We start from the raw sequence: 12708 nt of genomic DNA on the forward strand, positions 1-12708 counted from the left end.
TTTTCCCTATCAGGACCAATCTGTGCTTCATTTTATCCTGACAAAAATTGATATTTTATCCCTGTGATAATGGAAGACTCTGATTGCAGTGCCTTTTCATAATTTTTTTTAAAAAAGAAGAAGAAAACACCTTTTTCTTTCCCCAGAGAAGTTCAAATCAAAGCCAAGCACATTCCATGCACATTGTGAAGAAAGTCACCTTATATTCCTTCAGACCTTTGTGTCCCATAGCCTGGCAGCAAGTATTTCCATAAAGTTGCTCAGGTTCTTGATTTAATGTGTTGCTTTCAGGTTTTATCTCTGGTTTTCTTCCAGAAATTTATCTAGCCATGGCAGAGACACAGCCTCCCTCACTCCCTCACTTTCTCCATCCAGCTCCATTTCATAAATTAAGGAGGACTTGAGAAGTCCAAGATTATGTCTCAGGACTGGCCTTTTCAGTTAACTCATTAGAACTTGGGTAAGAATGGAGTGCAACAAATCGGTGCTTATTCAATACACACTCACATGCCTGAGTCAGACATCATTCCAAGGGCTCTTTAAATGTTAACTCATTTAAAGATCATAACAATGCTATGATGTCCATCCCATTTTTTAAAAAAGATTTATTTATTTATTTTAGAGAGAAAGAGGAACAGCACCAGTTGAGAGGGGCAGAAGGAGAGGGAGAGAGAGAGAGGGTCTCCAGCAAACTCCTTGCTAAGCATGGAGCCCAATGCAGGGCTCAATCCCAGAACCCTAAGATGATTACCTGAGCCAAAACCAAGAGGTGGATGCTTAAGCAACTGTGCCACCCAGGCACCCTTGCCCATCCCATTTTTATAACCATTGTCAGAGGAGGAAACTGAGGCACATAAAGGGTAATTAACATGACTAAAGTTGCCAGCAGGTAGCGAAGCCAGGGTTCAGATGTGGCAGGGTGCCAGGATCCATGCTTAATCACTTGTCTGTATTGCCTCCACATTAAATTGTTCTACTGGCTTTGCCTGTACGTTAGTATCATCTGCTTTTCACAGATGCTTTTCTGGCTCTTTCTTGTTGAATCTCTGGACTACAGTAGAAGAATGTTGCAAATCACATTCCTTCACAATGTCCAAACTATTATGCCAGAAGCATTCAGGAAATGTTCAGATTCCCAAATCCTAGAATGACTTCTGCCTGAAAGGTGCAATCTCAGCTCTGTCAGAAAGTAGCTGCATGGTTTTGGGGAAAACAGCTACTCAATTGTCTTGTTCACCTGGTGATGCTGGGTTAAGAAATTGCTTCTCTTCTCATAGTAAGGTATTAGAATCCCAAACTTGATTTACTGTGTACTCTTTGGGACACCCAGGCTGTGTGGACAATGCTTAGAAATCTATCTCAGATGCCGAACCTATCTTCTTGGTGGACTGGAATTAGATTAAAAACTGTTCCCAGGTCTGCTTTATAGAACTTGCTAGTAGTCTGACTGCTCTAGTTCAGTAGTATATTAAGGTATTCTTTATGTACTTTTGACAGCCTCTTTTATGATGTAAAGATATATGTGATAAAATATTCCATGAGGAAAAAGAGATGAAGGCCTTATGCAATCATTTGAGACTAAATTAGTGGGAGGCTCAGAAGTCCTTTGGGGGAAGCCATTAATAAGTTGGCTTTTAATTTACTAATTTGGACAAAGTGCACAATATGAAACATGGACCTGAAACAGAGTACCTTGAATGGGTACTTGTCATAGTGCTTCTTGTGTGATAATCATACAGGTCTGAGACTTATAGCCTGTAGCTGATGCTATGCCCTCAGTAGCATTTTTCAAGGACTACCGCCCAGATAAATCATGTATTGATAGGTTTTATCATCTTGAGTAGGATCTATTAAGAGAAAATGTGTTCTTAAGTCTAAATGCTTCTCATTTCTGAGTATTATGTCATATTCTTGTAGATCTAAGTGTCCTTGTGCTGGAAATTATAGACCAATGTGGCCTATGGATGGGTTCATTCATATTTGAGTGCATTTAAATTATATTCATTTAATGTGTATATATATGTGAATATGTGCCTTTTAAATTTCACGTCATTCTATGAAAATCTGAGCATTAGTTAAGAATGTATTTGGAACCAAATAAGAAAACCCAATTTAAAATGGCTTTAGCAAAATAGAAAATGTATGGGCTCATGTAATTCACAAGTTCAGGAAACAGGAATCTTTAGGCATGGTTTTATCCAAGGACTGAACAATACCATTAGGACTTGGCCTTTTGCCTTAGTCCCTCAGCCATGTTCCTCTCTTTATGGGATTCATTTTAGGCAGGCCATTTCTACTAAGTAAACTTCCTTCAGCCCCTGATTTACATGCTGATAATTAGCAATTCCAGTGTCAAAGGAAAACATCTTTCTGAGTAGATCAAGTACAAATCCTAGAATTACTTTTTGGTGGACTGATTTAGATGCTAGTTTTTATCCCATCACTCTGGAGATGCAGGGTGATGATATAAAATGTGCAAGTGTCTATGTCTGCAACCCAGGGGAGAAATCATACTCACCTGAACTATGTGGACTGAAAGTGAGTAAACAATAGTTCACCAAAGAAAATCAAGTTTCTATTCCATTAACAGAAGAAAAAAAATGGATGAGGAGGGGCAGGCAAAACCAATATGTGTCATCCAGAGGATGTGATGTCAAGCCCCTTCCTTCCATATTCACACACAATATCGAAGAAAAAGGCATTTGGTATACTTTTCTCCTGCTCTAAATATACGACATTGATTGATTAAAATATAAAAATGAAAAAGAAAAGAACATAGGCTCAAAAATAAGTGTGGACCACAAATGGATCAGAAATTCAAACACTGAGCAGACCTTAAGTCAGTGGCTGTTTGGGCTCTGAGGACAGGAGATAGTAGGCTATTTCTGCTAAAGTTGCTCCATGTGCATTGAGGACCTAGAGTCAGGCTCTCACTTGATGTCAGAGGCTGAAGCTGGGCTCTACCCACCTCTCACAAAGGAAAGCACACCAAAAAGAAAATGTCTACTGACCTAGTGTTTGGGGATTTGGCTTTTCAGGATTCTGTTGGTCTAGGGAGCCAGGATAGATATGCCAACAGAAATAGCACTGAGGTGTAATGGTTCTAATGTCACATTGGGTGAAGAATCCTCAAATGCTTCTGGGCTGGGGATCTCAAGGTCTTAGGTAAGGGGAGGGAAATAGAACCACTAGACAGGTGGTATCTAGTGAGCAGAGAGGGAGGAAGAAAGAGAAAAAACATAAACAAGAGAAACAAAGCACTCTAAAAGTGAACTTAGGAGTCAAAATCCCAAAATATGTGGTAAGAAAGATAGCCAATAAAATCAATAATAACACTACAAATTCACTTCAAGTGATATAAAATATATGAAAATTTCATATTGACTTTAAAGGTACTACATTTAGGTTGCACAGAGTGATAAACATAGAAATAAGGCCAATTAAGGATAGAAAACACAAAACAAAAATAAGCAGAAATGAAACCAGAAAAGGCAGGTGTGAGAGATAACTAGTTAGAAAACTTATAAATGAAAAAAATACATATATAGCTCATTTAAAAAAAGGTCAGTGGGATCAATTCAATTCTAGACACAGGTGAAGAGAGAATTAATGAATTGGAAGAAATTTACTCAGATAGTAGCACAAAGAGAGAAGGAGATAAAGTATGTCTTGGAAAGAACAGAGGCATAGAGGATATGTTGAGGGTCCCCAACATATGTCTAATAGGACATTGAGAAAAGAATGAGAGAGTGATGGAGAAATAATATTTGAAGAAATAATAGCTTAGAATAATGTAGAAGAATCTGGGTCTTTCAAAGTGCACTTACATACCAAACAGGAGAAATAGAGATAAACCCACACCAGAAATATCGTGTTTAAACAGGAGAACAACAAGAGAGGAAAAAATTTTAAAAAACTGTCCAAGGGAAAAAAGACAGATGGCTTTCAAAGCAAGTAGACTGAAAGAAACTGATTGGCAACAAGATGCAATGTTTTAAAAGAGAATGAAGTGAAAGACAAATACCATATGATCTCACTCATATGTAGAATTTAAAAAAGAAAACAGATGAACATATGGTGGGGGAAAAGAAAAAAAAGGAGAGAGGGAAATAACCCACAAGAGACTATAAATGATAGAGAACAAACTGAGGATTGCTGGAGGCAGGTGGGATGGGGATGGGCTGGAGGGATGATGGGTGTTAAGGAGGGCACTTGTGATGAACCCTGGGAGCTGAATATAAGTGATGAATCACTGAATTCTATTCCTGAGACCAATATTGCACTATATGTTAACTAACAAAATTTAGATAAAGAAAACAAAAAAACAAAATAAAAAAGTAAAAGAATGAAGTAAATAAAAAATTTTAAATCATGAAAGATGAAGAGAATTTAGCACAGGACCCTCAATAAGAGGGCAGTTAATAAATGTACCTTAGAAAAAATAGTGAACAAAAGACAGAAGATGTAGTACATGAGAAAAGATGGTGATTGTAGACATTGATACATTTTATAAGAAAACTACAGTAAGGATTGGCTATAAAAACTACTTTATTGTTTATTATGATAAAGTAAACTCTAGACAGTAATAACGAGATGGAAGACAGCATTTTATGGGTACTTAAGATATGTTAAAATTCCTGTCATGCTTGGGGGGAGGGAATACATTGTGTTGTGAATAACTTTAAATTTTGTCCCGAAGACTTATAGTATAATATAGTATAAATATAATCACTAAAAACACAGATATAAAAACCCATAATTTTGAAACTACTACAGAAAGAAAAGAGAGTAGAATAATTAAACTCCATTAAGCTAAGCCTCGCCTGGAAAGTAGAGGCTTTTTTTAAAAAAGATGTAAACACAAAATAAGTGGGTTGAAATGAGTTTTTAAGTGTATCAATCATACCAATAAGTACAATTGGTTTAAAGTTAGCTAATTTTGACTGCAGTTATCAGATTGATAAAAATGAAATTTATTTTCATCTTGCTAACAAGAGGCCTGCTTAAGATGAACCTCAGAGGAAGTTTGAAAAAATAAACCAAAAGCAAGCTTGCAGAGTAACTTTAGTATCAGACGGAAGAGAATTTAGGAAAAAAATATGAATAGGAATAAAAGGGGCTAATATATAAGAATATAACACATTATATACTATGTTCCTACCAACAAAGCAAAACCAGTTAGCATTACAAAGAGACATGGATCAGTCTATGCGGTGGATAATTTCAACAAATATGTCTCATTGATATACATTTAATTCTGCCCCCAACAAGTAGATTTACGAATCTAATCATATTCTAGGTCACAAAAATAGAATTCTCAGGCAGTTGCAAAGAACCTATAACAAACAGACCAGGTTTCATGAGCAGAAGGGAATTTAACTCCCTATCAATCATAAAAATATTTAGAAACTTAATCCATCAAGAAAATGACCTTGGAACTTGAAAATGTCTTGAATTGAAGAATAGTGAAAGTACTACATATCAAAATGTGTGGGGTATAGCTAAAATGATAATTAGAATAATTGTTCTGACCATTAAACTGCTATCGGACACCCTAAGTGATATTCCCCTGTGGCCTGGGGAGGAGATTCACTCTGTAGCTCCCAGTAGGCCTCATGAATCTGGTACATTCCATTTCCCAGACTTCTTTTCAACTTTCCACTATTTCTATTCTTTAAGGGTACATGCCAACTACCCAGAATATGCCTTGAGGTCCCCAACCTGAATTGATTTATGCTCCTTTGTCTCTAGCTCACTACTCTCATGGCACATCTCAGCCTGCCTTAGTGTAAATGATCAGTGACCTTACCTGATACAACTCTCCTCTTCTCACCAGCTATAAGGTCAATGTGAGAAGAGATTATGTCACTTCCACCCATGCCTGTGTCAGCAGCCTGCACTCAGTGGGTGGACCCACAGTAATGTTCACAGACTTAGGCTGAGCACCAGATTGATCGTGGAAGGAATATATGCATCGTCCCTCTATATGTAAAGGCTGTTGGGTCTGTTGGTCTGAAATTCAGAGTAGAGGTCAAGGCTGGAGACATGGCCTTGAGAGTCACTAGCATTCAGATGGTATTTAATGCCTAGGAATTGGATAACATTGTGTTAGCACTGACTTTGTAGGCAGAGAAGAAAGCCTGAGGAATGGCAGTGTGGTGCAGTGGGGATTAGGAGGGCAGCAAGGAAGGCTGGTGGGATCCACTGCAAAGGGGGCAGGAAAATGAGGAGCATGGGAGTCTATAAACCTAGAGAAGAGAAGAGTGTGTTTTAAGAATTGGAGATTTGTGCCAGATGTAGTTGAGGGTAAGGAACAATGAGACCTAAGGGAAGTCCATTAGAATAAAAATAGTGTCACTGTGGTCCTTAGCGAGATCAGTTTCAAGGAAGTGGTATGGCAAGACACTAAATTGGAGTGAGCTGTCTGCATGACCTTGTGCATGAAGTCCGCTCAATCTGGAGTGTCTTGTCCTCCACCCTTGAGATCTGGCTCTCAGTAGCTCATTCCCTAAGTGTACTTTATATATATTAGATACTTGTATTTTATATATGTGTGTAAATAAATATATATATATATATATACACATTTGTGTACATATATATGTATAGTCTTTGTTACATTACATATATGTGATATATATCTGATACATACAACATGAAATTTTGAAACTGGTCCCATATCCCTTTCAAATGGCACACAGCCTAAAGGATCATTTCCTTTATGAATATATCCCCTCAACTCCCATTGGTTTAACTCCTTGTGGTTTAGTCCTTGTATCCCGGGGAAAAACCTTGTTGTTACTCTGCTTGAAATTCTCTAGGTTGAATTTTTGCATGCAATGTGCTTTGGCAGTGTGTGCCTCTTTAAATGTGATTAATTACTTCTCCCAAATAGGCCTTAGCACCCTTCCAACATTTGGGAGTTCTGCTCCCATGGGCAGAGAAAATAACCTTGACATGCTGGCGCGTGAGCAGTGACAAATCAGAAATGGCCCAGAATGAGGTGGGGGTGGGCTTGATCTGGAAGGTGAGGACCAGTGGTTTGTCTGTATGAATGGTGTCAGGAAACCCTCTATGTCAGAGATGAGATACAGGACACTTAGCAGAAGGAGAAGGGCTGCAGACAGGCAAGTAGACAGTAAGGAGCCCAGGGATTGCAATCTGTAGAACCCAAGTTCAGGCTAGAAGACCAGGCACAAAAATTCCAGACCCAGATGGAGATCCTGAGTATCACATGGTCAGGAGCCTTTTGTAAATGATGTTTGTTAATCGAGGAAATAGGCAAGGAACAGCCTGACATGGGAAGATGAGAAGCTGCTAGGTGTAATAGGGGTGACATGGGTTTAAGGTCTCTCGTGCTGTTTACCAGAAGTCTGTCCATGAGCATAGTTAACATCTGCCAGCACTTTATTTTACATCAAGTGGAGCCAGTCAAATCCCTTTGTTTTATTATGGTGAGAATTAAGTGGAATTTGGTGTGCAAAGTGCTTACTAATGGGCTTTCTGCATAGAAACTCAGTATCTGTTAGTTACCTCCCTCCTGCCCTGGGCACAGTGCTCTGGCTGGAGCTGCAGGAATGGAATTTGACTCGTCATCAGAAGTTTCCATGGGAGTTCTATGGGTCTCCTTTCCGAGCCTGACTTGCTTTCAGGTTTGGACAGAAACTAAAACCCAGGGTGGTTATTTAACTTGGTGAAGGTCCTAGTAGTTGTTAGAAGCAAAGCCAGAAATATCACTGAGATTTTTCTAAATTCTAACCCATGGGCATCTCCAGTTAAGCATGTAAATAGTTACTGATATCAATTGGAATTTGGGGTGAAATAAGATTTGTATCTTGGTGAGGAGACTTCTGGTGATTTATTACAGAACCTAGGAAGATAAGTATAATTTTATGTTTCATGGATACATTTTTATGGATGCCCTAGGGGCCTGCATATTTGGCTTTAATGCTTGTGTTTATCTAAATATCATAAAAGTAATAGTAAGAACATATGAGAAGACGATATGATCCAAGCGGCATCTTCTTTAGGGCATGCAATTCATTTTGCTTACATACTGGTGGTGATCAATTGTTGTGATTTATCCATTTTTCCATCCTGGTCCCTATGGCAATGACAACAATGATTCAGCTATAGAATGGAGTGAGCCGGGTTTTTTGTCTTAAACCTGTAAGATGGGATCTCCATTCACAGCCATGCTTCACTCATCTGTCCAATCAGAGGAGACCTTCAGAGTCCTTGCCTTTCCTTCCAGTTCCTGCCTAGCTCCTCTGTCAGGATGCCACCAGTATTATGGTATTGGTTTGCCAGCCACCTCCCTTCCCCAGAGGGCAAGGAAAGATGGAAGGAAAAAGCAGACCACTTTGGATTAGTAGGTGGTAATTTTAATAAGCAAGAGACCTTACTTGTAAGGTTTGTCTTGGGCAGCTGCAAGATGAGTCCATCTCCATATCCGCCTGCCAGAACCTTAAAAGTCTATACTATAGAGGCAGTAATGGAGTTCAGTCACGTATACCATCTAGATGATTTTAACAACCATCTCTTAAGACTATACCCTTGAAAGAGTTCCCACTGTGGGAATGGTGGGTGAAACATACATTCCAAGGAAAGGGGAGGGAGTGAAGAACTTTGGATTATCCGGGTGCAGCTTGAGGATCAATTGGTGGTCCTGTCCTCTTGATTTCCTCCTCCAATTCCTGAGTACACTTCCTATGGCGCTATCCATTTGAAACTGAGTTTTACCTAATACATAGCAGAACTTAGCTAAGAATATAGGCTTGGGAGCAAGACTGCCTGAGTTGGAATCCAGCCTCTATCACTTGCTTTCATCTGACCTTGGGCTAGTCATATAATAACTGAGTCTCAGTTTTCCAATCTGTGAAATGCTGATCACAAAAGCACCCTCATGATGAACTGTTTTGAGGATACTGTGTGTTTAAACAAATGCTTAGTCAAGGTTGGACACATAGTAAATTCTCCTTAATCTGTTATTATTATCTGGTTCTAAAGCTACTGATTCTTGGCTTCTCTTCATGGACTCTGCCACACACACATCCCCACACCCCATTCAACCATTTGGGATTCAACCCTTGATCTTGCCTTTTGGCCAAATCCAAGGCAGCTTGTCTAAGTTGTGGGAAGATCAGAGCTGGGCATGAGTTTTTCTTGGGAGTTGCAAGACTTATGATAATGATTTATAGTATGATCTTGAGCTCCTTGGACTCCACTGTTCCTTAGGCCATGTTGCTCTCTCACAAATACATCTGTAGTGCCTTGCATAGTGCCTGATGCACAGAGAACACCTATAGTAAGTATGTGCCAACCACAAGAATGAGTACATATGTGTCATTGTTCAGGGAAGAACTACATTCTCTTATGTAGCCTTGAGCTGGCCCTAACACAGGGTACTTACCATTCTGGTTTCTTCTGTGTGTTGCTTTCCTACTTTATAGTTTACTATGTGACAGGAAAGGGTAGAAGCCCTAAGAAGATGGGCCATGGATGAAGGGGAAGTGGAAGCATATCATAATCAACAAGAGAATGTGCTAATTTTGGCCCAGGTCAATGGCAAGGTGAGGCACGTGTTGGAAAACAAGAGGGGATTCCTATCTGACTTATGCATATTCCCAGAGTCTGAGGAAGACAGGTAGTTGTACTATTTGGGACAAAGTGGTGGGTCCTGCATTAGGTTGAATCTGAGCAGGTGTTTACCAAAGGTGGCCTGTGGCTATGCATGTAGATGAGAACAGAATTTTGCTAGAGAGGTACCAGCATCTTAGCTGGGGATATGGGATGTGTTTTAAGCATGAGTGCTGAGCTAGGGACTCAAGGAGACAAAGGAGAAGGAGGGCTGGTGCCAGAATCGGAGGATTATAAGCAGGATGAAAAGTGGGTCAGTACTAGATGAAAGTTGCTGCCTAGGGTTAGAGAAACATTTAAGTCTAAGGCAACAAGCCCCACAAATCTGTCCTCACTTCTGATACCACCTGCAAGTTTGGGGACTTTCCAAAACCACCCTCAGTTTGGATAATTTGTTGGAGGACTCAAAGAACTCGCTGAAAGTCACTTACTTTTAGTTATAGTTTATCACAAGGAAGGAATACAGGTTGGAACCAGCCAAAGGAAGAGACATAGGGATCAGGGTCCAGGAAAGGTCCAAATGCAGGGACCTTGCTTGTCTTCTCCCTGTAGAGTCATGGACAGTACTTCCTCCCTGCCATGATGTGTCACAGCACACATGAAGTATTGCCAACCAGAGAGGCTTCCCAGAGCTGTTGGCGTCCAGAGTTTTTAATGGGGCTTGATCACACACTGCACATGTGGCTGACCTATAATATCCAGTTCCCCTGGAGGTCAGAAGTGATACAGCCTGGCCCAAAGCCCCATCATAAATCACACTGTTAAACCATCAGGTGGGAAAAGTCCTCAGACCAACAAAGACACTCCCAACAGGAAGGACATTCCAGAGGCTTAGGGATCACCTCCACATGGCCCAGGAAAAAGATTAGATTTTGCTTTGGGTACAATTAATTCTTCATGGCTATTAAGTGTTGGGTTGTCCTTCTCTGAAATTACCCTGTGGATAGTGGCACAGGAGGAGAAGCAGATCATAAGGGCTATACAGCCTAGACCATACTACTTGTGACCTGCTTTTTGTGGGAAAACAGACAGTGTGGCTTGGTCCGTATGATTAAGAGCTACGGTGGCTGAGCCTCATAGGGCAGAACCCACTACAAATCCAGCTGTAACCTTTGCTTTGCTGTCTAAGAAACTTGACTATATCTATTTATCTGGGCAGATTGGATTACATGGACCACAGTCACAGGGAAAAGGTTTTAAAAACCACAATCACATGTACTAATTTGTAATTAAGTATACACTCTCACATACGTGTGAATACCTTTACTAAGAACTAGAGGAGATCATCCCCACATATGGCCCCAGTGCTAGTGATTCATCCACTCAGGAAACCCATTCATTCCCTGAGAGGTGCTTGGTCAGCACAGAATTGGAGCAAAGGGAGCTGGGTATTAGATAGTGGTCTCCACAGTCAGATGGACTGGCATTGCCCGCCTAGCAGCATTTTTGGTCTAAATAACTGTACCAGACTCCTAGGATGAGAGCACAATTTCTCCTGGTCAGTGCTGACAAGTCCTGATTTTCCAACTGTCCGTTTTCATTATTTCTTACCAGGTCCCAAAGGCTTCTCTCATTACATTATTTTATATTACAATTTACAAGCTTATTTTATACAAGTGACATTTCAGAGTAACTGGTTCCCGGCATGTTAATCTCCCTGATGAGCCAGCTCTAAATCACCACATGGAGTGGGTTAATACTGCTTTCATCCAGCGGGGGGCTGCCATGCTCACCAGTTCCAGGGAACCAGACTGCCCCCAGATTCCAGGACATGGTGGGGATCTGGAGGCCAACTTTGAGCCCTCTGTTCTCACCCTCCACGAGTGCTTTGTATAATTGCCTGAATAGTGAATGTGAATAGTCACATTCAGGAGATGCATCCTCCACTATACTCTTTCCCCACGGTAGAATAGAGACCATGAAAAAATAATGGTAGGACAAAAATAGATGGTTATTTCTCGGTGGGAAATTTAAATTCTCGTGTAATATACAGGCATTACATACCTAGGCTTTATGCTTCACTTTGCCTATAAGCAGACTTTGCTTCTACATAGGGCTCACACCATAGTGTGTACATATGTATGTATAATATAAATCCATAACGCTCTACATAATACAGCAAAGAAACAGTGGGGCAAATTTTAGAGTTTAAAATACAACATCATCATCTTTTTAGAGCCAGAGTCATCTTAATGTGCTGTCTGCCTCACTCAGGCAAACTTTAAAATAATATCATATTTCACAAAACCCTATTAAACTGTCACATAAATTCTCCTTATTTCCTTTTCCCGTCAATGCTGATTACCATGGAAGATATTTCTGTGTCAGTGGAAATTCTTTCCCTTCCCATCAGCCTCCCTCTCATGCCTTTTGCTTTTGGGGGGTCTGTCTCCAGGGAAGAGTCTCCTAGGGAATCTCTTTGTGTCTCTGGAACAGAGGGAAATGCAGCCAGTCTGCCTAGCCCATTGACCAGTGCTGGTTTTCACGTAAGCTCTGAGCAGCTTAAGCTTCCAGCTTTAATTGTCACGACACAATGAGGTGAGATTATTATTATTATTTTCATTTGACAACCAGAGAAATTGAGGCTGGCTATAAATAGTTTACACAGGCTCAAGCCACTGTGAAGTGGCAGTTGCAGGACTAGGGGGTAGGGTGACCAATTGTCCTGGTTTGCCTAGGCCCAAGGAAGGTTCCACTGGACATGGGACTTTCAGTGATGAAACTGGGACAGTCCTGGGCTGTCACGATAGATGGTCACCTGAGTTTAGATCATAGTCCATTTGACTGGTTGAAAGCCCTTGATCTTAACCATTATGAACACAGCTTCACCTTCACAAAGCAAAATATTATATAATATATTACAAATTCATACAGCAATACTCTCTTTCTATTCCCATCTGTCTATATTGGGTTTTCAACAGAAGTTTTTAAAATCAAATTTGAATGGTTTTCATTCAAACTAGATGTCACTCTAATAATTTATTTATTCATTCATTCATTCATTCATTCATTCATTCAATTTACTATAGTCTGAATAATAATTCTCCTTAATTGATAATTATAAAAATT

General features: G+C 40.0%; 1 protein-coding gene across 9 annotated transcripts in view; it reads left to right on the top strand.

The window, feature by feature from the left end:
• Window positions 1-12708, top strand: part of AGBL1 (AGBL carboxypeptidase 1) — a 555889-nt gene that overhangs the window by 106041 nt on the left and 437140 nt on the right. The window lies entirely within an intron of this gene.

This window comes from Canis aureus, chromosome 2 (genome assembly GCF_053574225.1).
Source record: "Canis aureus isolate CA01 chromosome 2, VMU_Caureus_v.1.0, whole genome shotgun sequence".
NCBI classification, from domain to species: domain Eukaryota; kingdom Metazoa; phylum Chordata; class Mammalia; order Carnivora; family Canidae; genus Canis; species Canis aureus.